Source organism: Saccostrea cucullata, unplaced genomic scaffold (genome assembly GCF_032062105.1).
Source record: "Saccostrea cucullata isolate Sc308-1 unplaced genomic scaffold, CSIRO_AGI_Scuc_v1 ctg899, whole genome shotgun sequence".
Lineage (NCBI taxonomy): Eukaryota > Metazoa > Mollusca > Bivalvia > Ostreida > Ostreidae > Saccostrea > Saccostrea cuccullata.
This window is the reverse complement of record NW_026918768.1, coordinates 50585-67102: the sequence shown is the minus strand read 5'-3', so window position 1 is coordinate 67102 and position 16518 is coordinate 50585. Positions and strand designations below refer to the sequence as shown.

The 16518-nt window shown below is 35.6% G+C and overlaps 1 long non-coding RNA gene across 1 annotated transcript; it reads right to left on the bottom strand.

Moving 5' to 3' along the window:
* Positions 1–8186: 8186 nt before the first annotated feature.
* Positions 8187–16062, bottom strand: LOC134270746 (uncharacterized). Its single transcript, XR_009992878.1, has 3 exons — positions 15713–16062; positions 12341–12529; positions 8187–9381 (listed from the first exon to the last, which is right to left on the bottom strand). It is a non-coding gene; the product is annotated as an uncharacterized LOC134270746 (long non-coding RNA).
* Between the last annotated feature and the right edge of the window lie 456 nt (positions 16063–16518).

The window sequence follows — 16518 nt, the reverse complement described above, 5'->3', positions numbered from 1 at the left end:
TACACCTATATACATAAACTCTCAAAGGGACGCAAGCTGACATATTGGAAAAAATACCCCCTCCCACTTCAGCACCTATTTCTGGACTCTAAGGCATTAATTTATTTAGTTGCCACAGTTCTCTTCCCTACAGTGATGATTTTCCTAAATGTTGATGCGGTTTTCATTCGTGGACACGCGTTTAATCAACAGAAAACGGTTACAATTTCTTCGACTTGAAGCTCATCTCGCTGAATCGACCTCAAAAGAACGGAAGTTGACAAGGTTGCATGGTAACGACGCAAGGGCAATAATCGTGGTATAGCCTATAGCGTGCTTTTAGAGTAAGTGTCCTGTAAATTATGTAACAAATCACTTATATATTAAATCATTCTTGACAATTTAGCCTGTGGAACCAAACTTTAGCCGGTATTTATCAGTTTTTACTGTCCTTTTCTTGTCGGTTAACATTTTTTCCGCGAAGCTGGGAGTCCTTTGGTGTTACCATTTGCTTTCGATTACCCTCTGAGTTTTCCGTATAAAAAGTCAACTTCCGTTCTTTTGAGGTTGATTCAGCGAGATGAGCTTCAAGTCGAAGAAATTGTAACCGTTTTCTGTTGATTAAACGCGTGTCCACGAATGACAACCGCATCAGCATGATTTAGGAAAATCATCACTGTAGGGAAGAGAACTGTGGCAACTAAATAAATCAATGCCTTAGAGTCCAGAAATAGGTGCTGAAGTGGGAGGGGGTATTTTTTCTAAGATGTCAGCTTGCGTCCCTTTGAGAGTTTATGTATATATAGATGTAGTACTTTTTTAAAACATTATTTTTAACGCCTGATCATGTCAGAATCTTTATTAAAGCAATTTTTAGAGTGTATTTAATGTAGATACAAATTTTTGAAAAATTATTTTACATTTATCAATCCGGAAGACAAGCCCCGATGGCTTGGAGTCTTTTAAGAACCTCATTCAACTGTTTAAAATGATCTTCCATATTCTGGCTAAAGATAATGATGTCATCAAGATATATGAATAGGTGTTTCCACTGCATTCCTCTGAAGATTAATTCCATGCATCTTTGGAAAGTACTTGGTGAAGAAAATAGACCAAAAGGCATCTTTGTATATTCAAAGAGTCCGTATTTACTTATAAAAGCTTATTTTTCTCTGTCTTTTTCCTCCAGGACAATCTGCCAATATCCACTTTGTAGGTCCATTGTAGAAAAGGTTGATGCACCTGCTAGACAATCTAGACACATGTCAATACGTGGTAGAGGATAGGCATCTTTACGGGTGCAGTCATTATCGGCCGCAGCAGCGGCCGATCTATTTGTGGTTGTGTTAGAAAGTGAACATGGGGAAATGAGACGTTATTTTTCATTAGTTCAGTAAAATAATTCTTGATTGATAAAAAGTAAAAATCATGTGTAAAATATTTTTAAAAAATTTGCTTTAATATTAGCATTAATTGTTGTTATTATATTTTAATTTCATTATCATTTCTCGTCAGAAAATTGATAATTTATGGTTATATAACAAGAGTGTACAATAGATACTCCCCCGTCTGGGAGTGTGTAAGATATGAAAGGAAATCGCCATGATTTTCCGGAAATGTTGACGTGATATAAGTGCATGGTGAATATTCAACTCAGTAAAAATATTGTTTTGGATATGCTCTAGAAAAGCTGCAAATGATGCAAAGATTTTTCCAGGTATATTTTGCACCGCGGCTTGCAGCAGAGCCTACTCTGCATAAGCCATGGGCATTATCACGTGACAAAGATCCAGGGTATCAGCACGTGGTTTATCTTGAGAGGGCTACATCATCATTTTCAATAAATTCTCATCATTCATCATTGACTTTTTTTTAAGTCGATGGAACAATTTATGAGCAAATGCGGTAAATTGTCTATTTATTAATTAAAAAAAATACTTTGCTTTGAAGATAGGCTGAAAAAAAATTCAACCATTTCTCCTTTGAATATCTTGACGTGCTTTCTTTGCATGTGAAAGAAATTTTTTTTACTGCTAAATTTTGTTTGCGGCCGATTTGATGCTTTGCATCAATTTAACTTGTTGAGTTTTGTGTAGTCAATGCACCAACGGACTGTTCCATCTTTTTTGCGAAAAAATACCACTGGTGAGGCCCAAGCAGATTTGGAAGGTTTAATAATTCCATTGCGTAGCTGTTCTTTTAAGTAGGTTTCTTCCTCTGCCTCAAATCCTTGAGAAGTCCTTCTAACTGGTTGTCTGGTGGGAGCTGATCCTGCCGTAATATCTTATGAGTGATGACAGAACAGGTACCAACATTAGTTTTGTTTTGAGCAAATGCATCCTTGTTAGTTAACAGTATCTGTGCCAGTTTGATCTTGTCTTCACTGCAATGGATTTTTCCCACAACTTTTTTCATACAAGTCTTTCAAATACTCGGGCAGCTGAGGAACATCGGCCTTGCTCCGCAGCAACCGTAGTACTGTATTTCCCGTATCATTCCAGTCAGTTGGGATTCTTGGGTGTTCACTATTGCCATCCACTGCCTGCTCATGCGATTTATTGCACTTATGCTTAACCATATCTGGCGTTAAGGGGTATCCAGAAGAATCTTGGATCTCTGTACATTCTTGAACTGGATGCAATTCTCCTAAAGTTGATATTTCTTCAGTTTAATAGGAAATATGGAGGTGTAAACACCTCTCACTGGAATCTTTGGCCTGAAAGGGTTGACTAGACAGCGGCCCACAAATACCTCTTGTTAATCTCCAAACACTGGTTGTATTGCAGAAAAACAGGCTTCAATCAACTCAGGATTTTCACTTTTTCCAATTACCAATGCCTCAGAAGAAGGGGTATGGTAATGGTCTCATCAACATGTAACCTTCAAACTTGATCCTGTTTGCGATCCACGTAACATTCCACCCACAAGCTTATGAGAAGAAGAACCGTCATTAACCAATTAACAGATCACATAGGAGTCGCTGAAGGGGTGGGATCAATTTCCCGTCGAGTGTGAAAAGGTGATTATTACAAGCAATGACGACCGCCCCATCGAGGAAGAATGAGAACATGGTTTTGAGAGACGCTTTCTTATCATAAACATGAACTTGGAAATGTTGAGATCAGCTGTTGTTCCTGATGTTTTACCTGATTTGTTGAATACTGATGCTGTGCCTGATTTCATTGAACAAAGAAATTCAATGTTTTTAAAAATTCCGAGTTCAAGTCAGAAATAAAGATGCATTAGGTGATGGAAAAAGAATTAGGAAAGGGGGATCATAAACTGATAAAAAAAAATACAAGTCATTCTTATGAAAACAAGAGGCCCACGGGCCTTATAGGTCACCTGAGTATCATATTACAACTTTCAAACAATGGAATTTGATTTGTGTTTTAAACCAGAGGCCATGAAATTCACAATTTTGAAAGAGGCACTGTTGCTTATCATAATTATACACTACGCATGCTTACTCTAGTTACTTAATAGTTAATACCCAGAGGTAGATCAGAGTAACAAAGAAAAAAATGCATTTCCACTTTGTAACCAGTTGTCCAAGACCCAACAGGAAGCACAAATATCAAAATTGTGGAATTTTTATTTCACATCAGATATGAATTGTTAATACCAAAGAGCAGATTTGAATGCATTAATTAATTTTCAAACTATGTAACCCCCAACCCCCGCCCCGATACCTCTGACCCAGGGGGCATGAAATTAACCATTTTGCTAGATGCAGCTTTCGCCATCATAAATATACATACCCCGGTACTTAGATCATTGGCATAATACCAAGGAGCAAAGAAAAATATTTTCAAAGAATTCATGCGTTTTCACTATATGATCAATAGAACCCCACCCTTACTCAAGAACATCTGACCCAGGGGCCATGAAATTGACAATTTTGGAAGAGGCATTCTTCCTAATCATAACTATGTTCATAGTTCATTGGTTTAATACCCAAGAGCAGTGAAGATGATTTCCAAATAATCAATGTATTTGTACTATATAATCAATAGAGCCCCACCCTAACACCAAAACCCACGATCCAAAGGCCATAAAATTCACAATTTTAGATGAGGCTGGCACTCTTGGTCACCAGAACTATGTACTTAATTATTTTGTTAAAACCCAGGAGCAGAGGAAAAGATTTTCACCATATAATCAATAGAGCCCCACCCTAACACCAGAACCCCTGAACCAGGGGCCATGAAATTCACAATCAATTTTGAAAGAGGTACTCTTGGTCATCATAACTATGTACTTTATTATATTTTGTTTAATACCCAGGAGCAGAGGAGAAGATTTTCAAAGAATTAATACAATTTCACTACATAATCAACAGAACCACGCCCTTACACTAGAACCCTGACCCTGGGGCCATGAAATTCACAATCAATTTTGAAAGAGGTACTCTTGGTCATCATAACTATGTACTTTATTATATTTTGTTTAATACCCAGGAGCAGAGGAGAAGATTTTCAAAGAATTAATACAATTTCACTACATAATCAACAGAACCACGCCCTTACACTAGAACCCCTGACCCTGGGGCCATAAAATTCACAAATTTAGAAGAGGCACTCTTGGTCATCATAACTATGTACTTAGTTTATTTAATATCCAGGAGCAGAGAAGAAGATATTCAAAGAAATAATGCATTTTCACTATATAATCAATAGAGCCCCGCCCTAACACCAGAACCTCTGACCCTGGGGCCATAAAATTCACAATTTTGGAAGAGGCACTCTTGCTCATCATAACTATTTACTTAGTTGGTTTATTTAACACCCAAAAGCAAAGAAGATTTTTAAGAATAAATGCATTTTCACTATATAATCAATAGAGCCCCACCCTAACACCAGAACCCCTGACCCTGGGGCCATGAAATTCACAATTTTTGAAGAGGCACTCTTGGTCATCATAACTTTGTCCTTGGTTAGTTTGTTTTATACCCAGGAGCAGAGGAGAAGATTTTCAAAGAAATAATGAACTTTTACTATACAATCTATATACCCCCCCCCCCCCTAACACCAGAACCCCTGACCCTGGGGCCATGAATTTCACAATTTTTGTAGAGGACTTAATGATGATTACAATCATGTCAACAGTTTGACTGTTTGATGTCCAGGTGTAAAGAAGAAAATTTTTAAAGATTGCACTAATTTTCGTGGTTTTGGCCCCTTCCCTCAGGCCCCAGGGGGGGGGGGGGCAGGGACCATGAAATTCATAATTTATGTTCCCCTTCACCCATAAAAGCTGTAAACCAAATTTGGTTGAAATTGGTTCAGTGGTTCCAGAGAAGAAGCTAAAAATGTTCAGAAGTTTACGGACGACGAACGACGACGGACGAAAACAGATAGCAATAGGTCACCTGAGTTTACTCAGGTGACCTAAAAAGTGTCAATTGTTGCCTCATCCTCAAAATTGTGGATTTCATCGGAGTAAAAGAGTGCATAGAATTTTTTGACTGTAAACATTGTTACAAACATTGAACTTTTAAAATTGGCTTTTCCAAGTGCATTGTTACATTAATTTTTCTTTGTAAAGTTTTCTGCTGAATGAAGATGAATAAAAAACAAGATGTGTTTGTAAAACACTGATACCCCCGTATGGCAACATAGCAAAGATTAAGCTTTTCTAAAATGCAAATTTAATTAATTGGTACCAAAAGTAGGGTATTCTCACTGGAAAACAATTGTGAACTTTGAAAGTAAGCTAATGTGAAAATTTTTTAATAATTACAAAAATCTCAAAGGTCAAGGTCAAAAGGTCCATGTAATTAGTATCAAATGAAAGGTCTTGCCACATAAAATACTATTGTAAAGCATGAAAGCCCTAGCCCTAACCGTTTAGAAGTTATGGTCAACCTTCAATTTCTTAAAAAGTAAGTCAAACTCCAAGGTCAATTGTTCAAAGTTATTGTTATCAAATGAAAGGTCTTGTCATAATGATCAAATATTTAAAGTATGAAAGCACTAGCCCTGACTCTTTGAAAGTTATGGTCAAGGTTTGCTTTTTTAAAGTAGGTCAATTTCAAGGTCAAGATCAAAGGGTCAACGTTTTTGGTATCCAATAAAAGGTCTTCTCACAAGGATTACTTGAATGAAGTATGAAAGCCCCATCCTTGACTGTACAAAAGTTATGGCCAAGGTTATAGTTTTTTCACAAGTATGCAAATCTACAAGGTCAAGGTCAAAGTTGTTGGTATCCAGTGAAAGGTCTTTTAACAAACATTAAATATATGAAGTATAAATGTCCTGGTGTCTACTGTTCAAAAGATATGGCCAAAGTAAAATTTTAAAATTTTCATGTAAAAGTGGGTCAAACTCCAAGGTCAAAAGGTCAAGTTTGGTGGTACCCAAAGAAAGTTGTTGTCACAAGGAATACATATATGAAATATGAAAGTCATAGCTCCACTAAATCAAAAGTTATGGGCAAGGTTAAAGTTTTTGCGGACAAACAGACAGAGAGACAGACAGACAGGCACGACAAAACTATGTGCCCCCAAAACTTCGTTTACGAGGGCATAAAAATAATAAAAATAAAACAAAGCAAAAAATTATCCAGTACAATCATGTTTATTAAAGTCGTGTTAGCATGGCTATTACAATGGCAGACTAGTGCTAATTGTAACGGGAACCGTTACAGATGTTCCCCAAACGCTCCCCAACTCCCTTTCGTTGCCATATTCCCTGTAAGCTTCATTAAATTAGACAAACTCTGTGCATATTTGACTTTCACAACGTTTTCCCAGAAGGATACCAATTATATTCAATTTTTAGCATTGCACCCAAGCGCATGTGAATGCATGTGTGTTATGACCATATCATCTTGTCTACACTATTTATATATTTTAATATACTATATATTAAGGCATTCAGTCCAAAAGTAATAAAAATCACTCATTCAAGAGTATTTTTAAATATACTCGTTTCAAATGCACGCACGTGCGTGCACGTGCATGATGATCATACCTTCTTGTAGGAGTCTCTTACAGCTATCTATGTTCTAAATCCCATCCTGTTTGGTTGAAAAACAAGGGAGTTATAGCCATTTAAAGTTTCAGCCAATCAGATTGAAGCACACGTGCATGCGGGTGATTTCAGAATTTTTTCCCGATATCATTTCGTAGGATATCCTAATGCATGACTAAATTTTAAATTTCAAAGAATTTCGTCAAAAAACTAAGGAGAAATAGCCATTTAAAGTTTCAGCCAATCAGATTGCAGCACACGTGCATGCGCGTGATTTCATGATTTTTTTTCTATGTCATTTTGTAGGATATCCTAATGCATGACTACATTTTAAATTTCAAAGAATTTCGTCAAAAAACAAAAGAGATATTGCCATTTAAAGTTTCAGCCAATCAGCTTGCAGCACGCGCACATGCGCATGCTTTCATGAAAATTCTTATATATCATGCGGTAGATCTTCATAATGTAGGACTATGTTCAAAATTTCAAAGGATTATGACAAGAAACAAGAAAGTTATTGAGACTTTAGTTTCAGCCAATCAGAGCGAAGCGCACGTGCATGCGCGTGAGATCTTGCTATTTTGACCATGCTTTCTTGTCTGTACTACTAATGTATCCTTAAATTATGAGTTTCAAAAAGTTTCATCAAAAAATAGAAATGTTACGGCAATATCCATTATATTGGCAATTTCACCTATTGCACGTGCGCGCTCTTGCAAGCACGTGCGCGCAAAATGACCTTTGTTTGGCAACTCTACATAACATGCCTACTAACCCTAAAAAGGTTTCACCTAAGTCGGATGTGTAGTTTACAAGATCACTCGTGGACAAAATTTTCCCAGGAAGAAGAAAAATAATAATAACTAGAGCAAAGCTCGTTGCAAAGCAACGAGTGGGTCTTCCTTCCAAGCGATCAGCAAAAGATTAAATGTTTCTGCCTAGATTGTCAACTTTGCTAACATTCTCTTTTTCGATTTGTCTCAAAAACCCTTACTTGAATTCTTTAATTTGGTGTGAGCATGAGGTCTAAAGGGTACTCTCTCTAACAGCATTCTTGAAATCGTATCCACAACAGTTAAACTTCCAATATTATGACTTTTGATATCGGATATATCATCTTTGTTACAATTATGTTTGTGAAACGTGTCATACTACAGAAACATAAGTGTTTTGCTACATTACCATCTTAAAAATGGCTTAAAAATCATTTAATATACAATATAACTAGGTAAATAAAATAAACAAATTTTTATATAATAAATCAAAAAATCCAAATGTATTTACAATAATGATGAACAATCTTCATTAGTTGCAATCAGTAAGTAGAACAATACTTTTATAATAAACGCACAGAAATGTGTTGTGTATATTTCGAATTTGCAGCTTTCCACTAGCAACTGGTGGTACCTCAATAGGAGTGTAAAATTCTCTGAAAGGTTTATTGTAAACATATTACATATGGCTGTGTATTCTTTTTTAGCGGCTTTTGTGGAATGCAGCAATCACTAAATCAAGTACAAAGCTAAAAGTTTTGTACATAAATATAAATAAGAATATCTACGCTAACTTATTCAAAAGTCAATTTCCACCAAATATTGTACATGCTAAATATAATACATTTACAGCATTAAAGAAAAAAATCTCTTTGAAAGTATTGCCCTGCATAAGAACAATTTGAATCCCCTACACTAAGGATGCTCTATGCCAAGTTTCACTTTGGTTCTGGAAAATGATATTGTGAAATTTTAGACAATGATGATAATGGATAAAATTATGTTTTTAAAAAATTTACTTGTTCCTTTAGCTCAGATGGGCTAATAAGTATGCAACAGGCACAGTTTTGCAGTTGAAATGTGACTGGACATCTCTTTAATCTTGTTTTAGAAAACTACATGTACATGCCCTATGTATTGAATTCCTTGGAATCATACACATGTATATGACTTTATTTAATTGTATGTGCCAAAATAATTTTTTTTTTACATTATACTGTAAAAATACACATACATGTATTACAAGATCTTATATTCCTGCTGAAGACAGAGGATCTATCTAAATCATTAGAATAAGTAAGTCTAAACTTTGAAAGGGAAGACCTTAATAAAGAGGTCAACATGCAACACAAACAAAATATTATTATATTTAAAAATAACATTTTGTCCAATGTAATTACTGGTACATGTATTTCTGTTACAAAAACTATTTCACTTGAAAAACTGAGAGCAATTGATATGCTCATATTTGTGGATTTATGTTGTCAAATCAAAATTTAAAAATGATACACAGTGTGTTTAAAAGTTGTCGTCACAAACCAAAACTTGACTTATTTTCACTATGCTGTTTATTCCATGTCACATCCAAACAGATGATCTTCTGGCAAATCACGGTCATGCTTGGTATCAAAATTCAGTATTCAGATGAGTCACACCTATCAAAAAGAAATTGAAATTTTTTAATTTATAATTCTTTTATCAATAAAACATGCAATTCATGAGATTATAAATTAGATTATAAAATTGAGTTCTAAGATATTGTCACATTTTCCCTGTATAATTTGTAAATTTTAATGTACTCTTTCATCAATTAAAAGAAGTTTACACCAATCAAGGCAGTCATTTATGCTATTCCCTAATAAGACAACATACAAGTGCAAAGTAATAATGCACTAGCGGGTCTAGGATAATGTGCTAGAGTATTTATGACAACATACTAGCACGAGGTGACAATGTGCTAGCATGTACGTCAGTGATAATATGCCAGCACACTGAATCCAACACGCAGTGAAGCTAACACTCAACAGATTGTTTAGAGTTGTGTTTGCATGATATTTTGTTTTGTGTTAACACAGCAGCCTGTTGTTTAAAGCTGCATTGGAGTGGCAGTCTGTTGAAATTAACATGCTAACACACTGCAACTTCACATCATTGGAACACCATAATTTTAATAACTGGCAAACCAATATCTTATGATTACTAACTAGGTAATTGCAACTGTAAATGCTGATTTCATGTTGACAATAATACCGGTAATTCACTGTATATCTGAGAACTGATCAATCATAATAAGGTGTGTCCAGATAGGGCCACTTGCTAAAGCTCAATAGCACTTTCATAAAAACGTGCCATCTTACTGACACAAAAGATGCCATTAGGCTATCACACAGCTCGCCATCACAACACTGAAAAACACTTTGGCACTAACACAAGTTTGCACCACACGCTGTCACACTAACACACAACACACTGTGACGCTAATACAATTTCACACAACAAAATATCAGGCTAACACAAGTTCACACAACACACTATCATGCTAACACGAATTCACAAACACGCTGTCTTGCTAACACAAGTTCACACAACACGCTGTCTGGCTAACACAAGTTTACACAACACACAGTCTCGCTAATATGAGTTCATACAACACACTGTCTAGCTAACACAAGTTCACACAACACACTGTCACGCTTAGATGAATTCACACAACACACTGTCACGCTAACATGAGTTTACATAACACGCAATCTCACTAACATGAAATTACACAATACACTGTCACGCTAACACGAGTTTACACAATACACTGTCACGCTAACACAAAGTCACAAAACAGGCTGTCTCACTATTCACTAACACAAGTTTGCACCAAACGCTGTTGCGATAACACACTGTCATCCTAAAACCATTTTCACACAACACACTGTCATCCTAATACCATTTCACACAACACACTGTCAGGCTAACACGAGTTCACACAACACACTGTCACGCTAACACAAATTCACAAAACAGGCTGTCTCACTATTCACTTACACAAGTTCGCACCAAACGCTGTTGCGATAACACACTGTCATCCTAATACCATTTCACACAACACACTGTAATCTTAATACCATTTTACAAAACACACTGTCAGGCTAACACGAGTTTACACAACACACTGTCACGCTAACACAAATTCAAAATACATGCAGTATCGCTAAAACGAGTTCACACAACACGCTGTCTCTCTAACACGAGTTTACATAACACACAGTCTCGCTAACAAGAGTTCACACAATATGCAATATCGCTAACACAAGTTCACACAACACACTGTCTCTCTAACACCAGTTCACACGACAAATTTTCAGGATAACACAAGTTCACACAACACACTGACACGCTAGCACAAATTCACACAACATGCTGTTCGTTAATAAGAGTTCACACTACACGCTGTCTCGATAACATGAGTTTACACAACACGCAGTCTCGCTAACCCGAGTTTACACAACACGCAGTCTCACTAACACAAGTTTACACAACACGAAGTCTCGCTAATACGAGTTCAATCAACACTCTGTCTAGCTAACACGAGTTTACACAACACACTGTCACACTTACACTTTATACACGATTTCACACAACACGCTGTCTCGCTTACACTAGTTTACGCAACAGCTAACAAGTATTCACACAACCCACTGTCAGACTAACACAATTTCATACAACACACTGTCTTGCTAACACAAGTTCACACAACACACTCACATTGCTGAGTTTAAAGTAAAGGTCTACCCTAATTTGAGGACGTTTAACACTATATGGTAACATATCTCTATATAATGCCCTGTTCACACGGAGAATTTAATTCGCAGTAAATTAATGCGAAGTAAACTAATGCGAATCAAACTAATGCGAATTAAATTGCGTTCACACGACAGCTAATGTGAAGTAAACTAATGCGAATTAAAATTTTACTTCGACAGTCAGGCGTGAGGAAGGCTATTATGACGTCATTTGCAAATCACGTCACCTTATGCAGAAGCAGATGCATTTGACATAATGTCACAGTGTCTGGAGACATATTTTAGTGATTAACACATTTTTTCTTAAATTTTCACACAAAAATAGCACAAGCACTTCAAGCTGACCACCGACATGACGCATTTTACTTAATTTTGCCATTACGCATGCCCCAAAATTTAATTCGAATTAGCTTCGCTTAGCGTTCACACAGAGCTAATGCGAAGTAATTTAATGCGCAGTAAACTAATGCGAAGTAAACTAATTCGCATTAAATTCTCCGTGTGAACGCTAAGCGAAGCTGATTCGCAGTAAACTTATGTTTAATTCGAATTAAACTCTCCGTGTGAACAGGGCATTAGTAAAGAGCTTCAAATTTAAGACAAAAACATTTATGCAGTAATGTTCCTTAACATGCATCCGGCATATAAAATGAATGAGACCTTAAAAACCTCACAGTACATGTTTACTTAAGTTAGCTAAGTAAAGGTCTATGTGATGCTATTCAACAGTATATATCAACATCTCTAAGTATGTGAATAAGTGAAATTCTCAAATAAATATTATCAATCAAAGTATCAATAAGAAATTGAACCTTACGTCTCAGGCTCCAATCCCATTGCTAAATGCTTTAGACAGGTTACTCCTATGAGACTGCATAAACCAAGATTCTGTGTCATGGTAGGTGTTAGCACAAAATGGATCTCATACTTCTTAAAGGCAATAAGTGCTAAGTACAAGTCTATATTTGCAGCTAATACCATCCCAAGTGGTGGCACCATGAAATGACTGAAAATGTATGATTAAGGCAAATAAACAAACATTAAACCATTACAGCAGTCTTATCAAACAAAAAAGCAAACTTTCTATTATTACAATTTTTTTTAAACAAATTTCTTTGGCAATTTAACTGAGCAATATTTGTCCTTTTTTGTCAGTAAAGTGTGATATTAAAAAAATTCAGACTTTTTGAAAACATCTATTTATAGCGAGTCCAGACAGCAGCACAAATCCCTGCCCATAATGCGAGCTCTTATGATAACACCTCGGCAAAAGAAGATTTGACTTGCACATTGCTCCACACAATTTTTCCACAGTATACTTTGGACCCACAGTGCTTAGCTTCTTTAACATGTTTAAGCTACATTCAAAATTCATTTCTATTTAATTTGAATTAGCTATCCTTAGTCATGTTCACATGGAGCTAATGGGAAGTAATTTAACGAGCAGTGAAATCATTCGAATTAAACATTTGAATAAACTCTCAGTGTGAACACTGTGCATGGATGCACCATTATGTCAAATGCGGCTTGACAAGCACAATCTAAATTAAAACTAAACTAGTGCTAATTGTAACGGGGACCGTTACAGATGTTCCCCAAACTCTCCCCATGTCCCTTATCGTGCCTTATTCCTCTAAGACCTTTTATAAATATGCTAAGTATCCCAAGATTTCATTTAAGAATATAAAAGTTACAATGATATCAATTATCAACGATATATTGTTTAACGTTTTGCATGCGCGCACACGTACATGTACATGCATATGCAAGATGATTATGGCATGTTGATTAAGCGATTAACATATCTTTCTATCCCGCGAATCAAAGAAAAAAATACATATATAAATTAACCATTTTTCAAGCATATGTCATATTTTTAATATATCGATTCACATTTTATTTCTCTACTTATTTTAACCTCGGGCTCAAAGTTGGTTTTATTCCGACGACAAGGCAGGGTTAAAGTCGACTAAGGGTATCACGCCAATACCTAACCAATCAAAATGAACTTATTCAATAGTAGTTCCATACATGGAAAAGGGATTTTCCTTTCTGTTCAGAATTTTTTAAATATTTCCTCTCAGGCCATTTTGACAACTCTGATACCTGTGCCTGGTAAATTTTATATACTTTGTAAATAAATATATAAAGGTTTTTTGACCGGAACTATTCATTTTTTCCAATGCATAGGGGGCTACTCTCTGGGTTTTACAAAAGATGTTTAAAAAGACATTCGTGTCAGCTAATGTGACCTATATTGTTTAACACCTTCTTATTAATATTTTTTTCATGAATGCAAATATCTGATTATTTTACGAAGGAGCGTACATGTATATTGATTTTTAAATATACCGAAAATCGCTATTTCTGGGGATTGCGTAATTCTAAAAAAAAATTCAAATAAATTTCAAAGGTAAATTAAACAAAGGATGCTTGGTATTAAAATATTATTTCAAATCAGTAGAATCGAATGCTATTAACGACATCTGAATAAATAGGCTATAAAAGGCTTATATGCCAACTTTGTAATTTTTTCTGTATAATTAATAATTTCTATATACTTTGGAAACTCATATGAAATATTTTAATACACTTTCCTCGAGCTCTTTTCTGCAGTTTTCCTGAAATTTTATGTGGGTCCGAGGTGTTATTTGAGTTTAACAGTGATTCTCTACGTTGCCATTAATTTGATTTGTTTGTGTGTGTGTGTGGGGGGGGGGGGTGGGGATGGGGGGTGTTATTTTTATTCTTAACCTATTTAACGTTGGAGTTGAATCTTGTATCTTATTCCAAGAACTTAAGATTGATTGTGACATTTGGATGAAAGGTCAAGGTCATTAAAAACCACCACCTCTTTAACTTCTAACCTGTCAACCGAAATAAACTCTGAAAGGTGTTTCTAGATACATGTACATGTACTTCATCTTTCTTTTTACCCTTGGGTCAAGGACAAAGGTTAAGGTCGATTTCAAGTTCATAGGTCAAGGTGATTTTGGTAAATAGTTAATATCAACATTTTATTCAGGTTACCAGTGACCTTGACCTAAGTTTCAAGGTCAAGGGTAAAAAGATCTGCATGCTTCAGTATGTTACATGTCTTGACATTTAGAAGTTCTTAATTCTGCATGAACATCAAACACTCAAGTATACTGTCTTTTAATACATTGTGTGCGGTCGCATGTGCATGCACGTCCATGTATTTACTTTTGATAGTAGTATAATGTAGGCAATCATTATATCTATTCATATTTGAAATCTCACCCTGTATTATTGAGAACCAAGAAAGTTGTAGGCATTTAAAGTTTTAGCCAATCAGATTGCAGCACACGTGCATGTGCGTGCGTTCATGATTATTCTTATATATCATGCTGTAGATCTTCATAATGTAAGACTATGTTCAAAATTTCAAAGGATTTTGTCAGAAAACAAAATAGTTATATAGACTTTAAGTTTCAGCCAATCGCAGCGAAGGGCACCTGCATGCGCGTGAAATCTTGCTATTTTGACCACGTCATCATGTCTATACTACTATTTTATCCTTTTATTATGAGTTTCAAAGCATTTCATCCAATATTTAAAAAGTTACGGCTAAATCTATTATATTGGTCATTTCACGTGTTACACGTGCGCGCACCTGCACGCACGTGCGCGCAAAATGACCTTCGTTCCGCACATCTACATAACATACCTAGTGACCCTAAAAAGGTTTCACCTAGATCGGATGAGTAGTTTACGAGAACACTCGCGGACAAAAAAAGTACCGGAGAACAAAGGAAAAATTCAGAAAAAGTAAAAACAATATGTTCCCAAACTTCGTTTGGGGAACATAATAAGTATCTGCCTTCACCCTAACAGTCACACTGTCAATATATAATTAGTTGAATATATTCTGTAACACTAAGTGCAGTTTGAATTATAGGGTATGATCACTATGATAGATAGTAGGACTGTTGTGTTGGAATTTTTGCATTTTTGGTTTTGAAAGTAACAGTGACTGAGTGAGTAAGACTTGTTGAAATTACATTCTCAAATTAAAAAAAAAGTATAATATAAAGCTGTGGGGATTTACAAGCCAAACAGGGAGCGTCTGAACTGTAAAACAGATAATATATCGGTGTGTCTGTGTATTTCTAATAATATCAATGTATGTCACTGTCATGTATTTTAAGTAATAAAAAAGTATTCTAACCTTCATTCCAATGGTCCAAGCCAATCATACATTAAAATGTCGCCGTCAGCTCTTTCATCACTCGATGCAATTATCACTAGGAAATCCCAAGCAGAGTCAAGAGTGCTCATCCTTGTTAATGTGACAGTTGGAATTTCCTCGTAAACAATTCACACAAGTTTCTTAGAATATATGAATCTGAATAATTCTGCTTAGAATAATGTTCCAGAGGAGTGACAAAGTACTTCGTAGCTGCAGATTAAATGAGTGTGCATGTCTACATACGTATTCTTTGGTGAGAAAACGTTCAACTTCACAAATCATTCTATTTTCAGTTTGTAAACATGTGTCCGACATCGACTCGAAGGGGCACACTAAAAACGGGATATACTAGAGACCTGATATTTACCTGACGTTTTAATTTTTTAATAAAATGGTAATATTGAGTATTTCAACTTACTTATATACAGACTTTATGACTTCGAGGCATATGCTATACAAAAATTCAATTGTTTGGAACATTCACAGACAAATTTGAATCAGGTCAAATCAGTGTTTAGTACATCGCGTCTTTAGTACCTTCCTATTTCCCACAATGCCGCGCGTTGTTTACAAACAAAAATCCTCTAAACTAGGTACTAATTATTGTTGTGTACATCATCACATTTTAAAATTATTTGAATAAAAAGAAAACAAAGAAACACCGAATCAAAACTATATCTTTTAGATGCATCAACTAAAAATGTGCACATGCAGTAAAGGCTTGGCTGGCTATAGTAGACAACTTGTTCCTGAAAGGTTTCTCACATACTTGTTTTATATAAAAA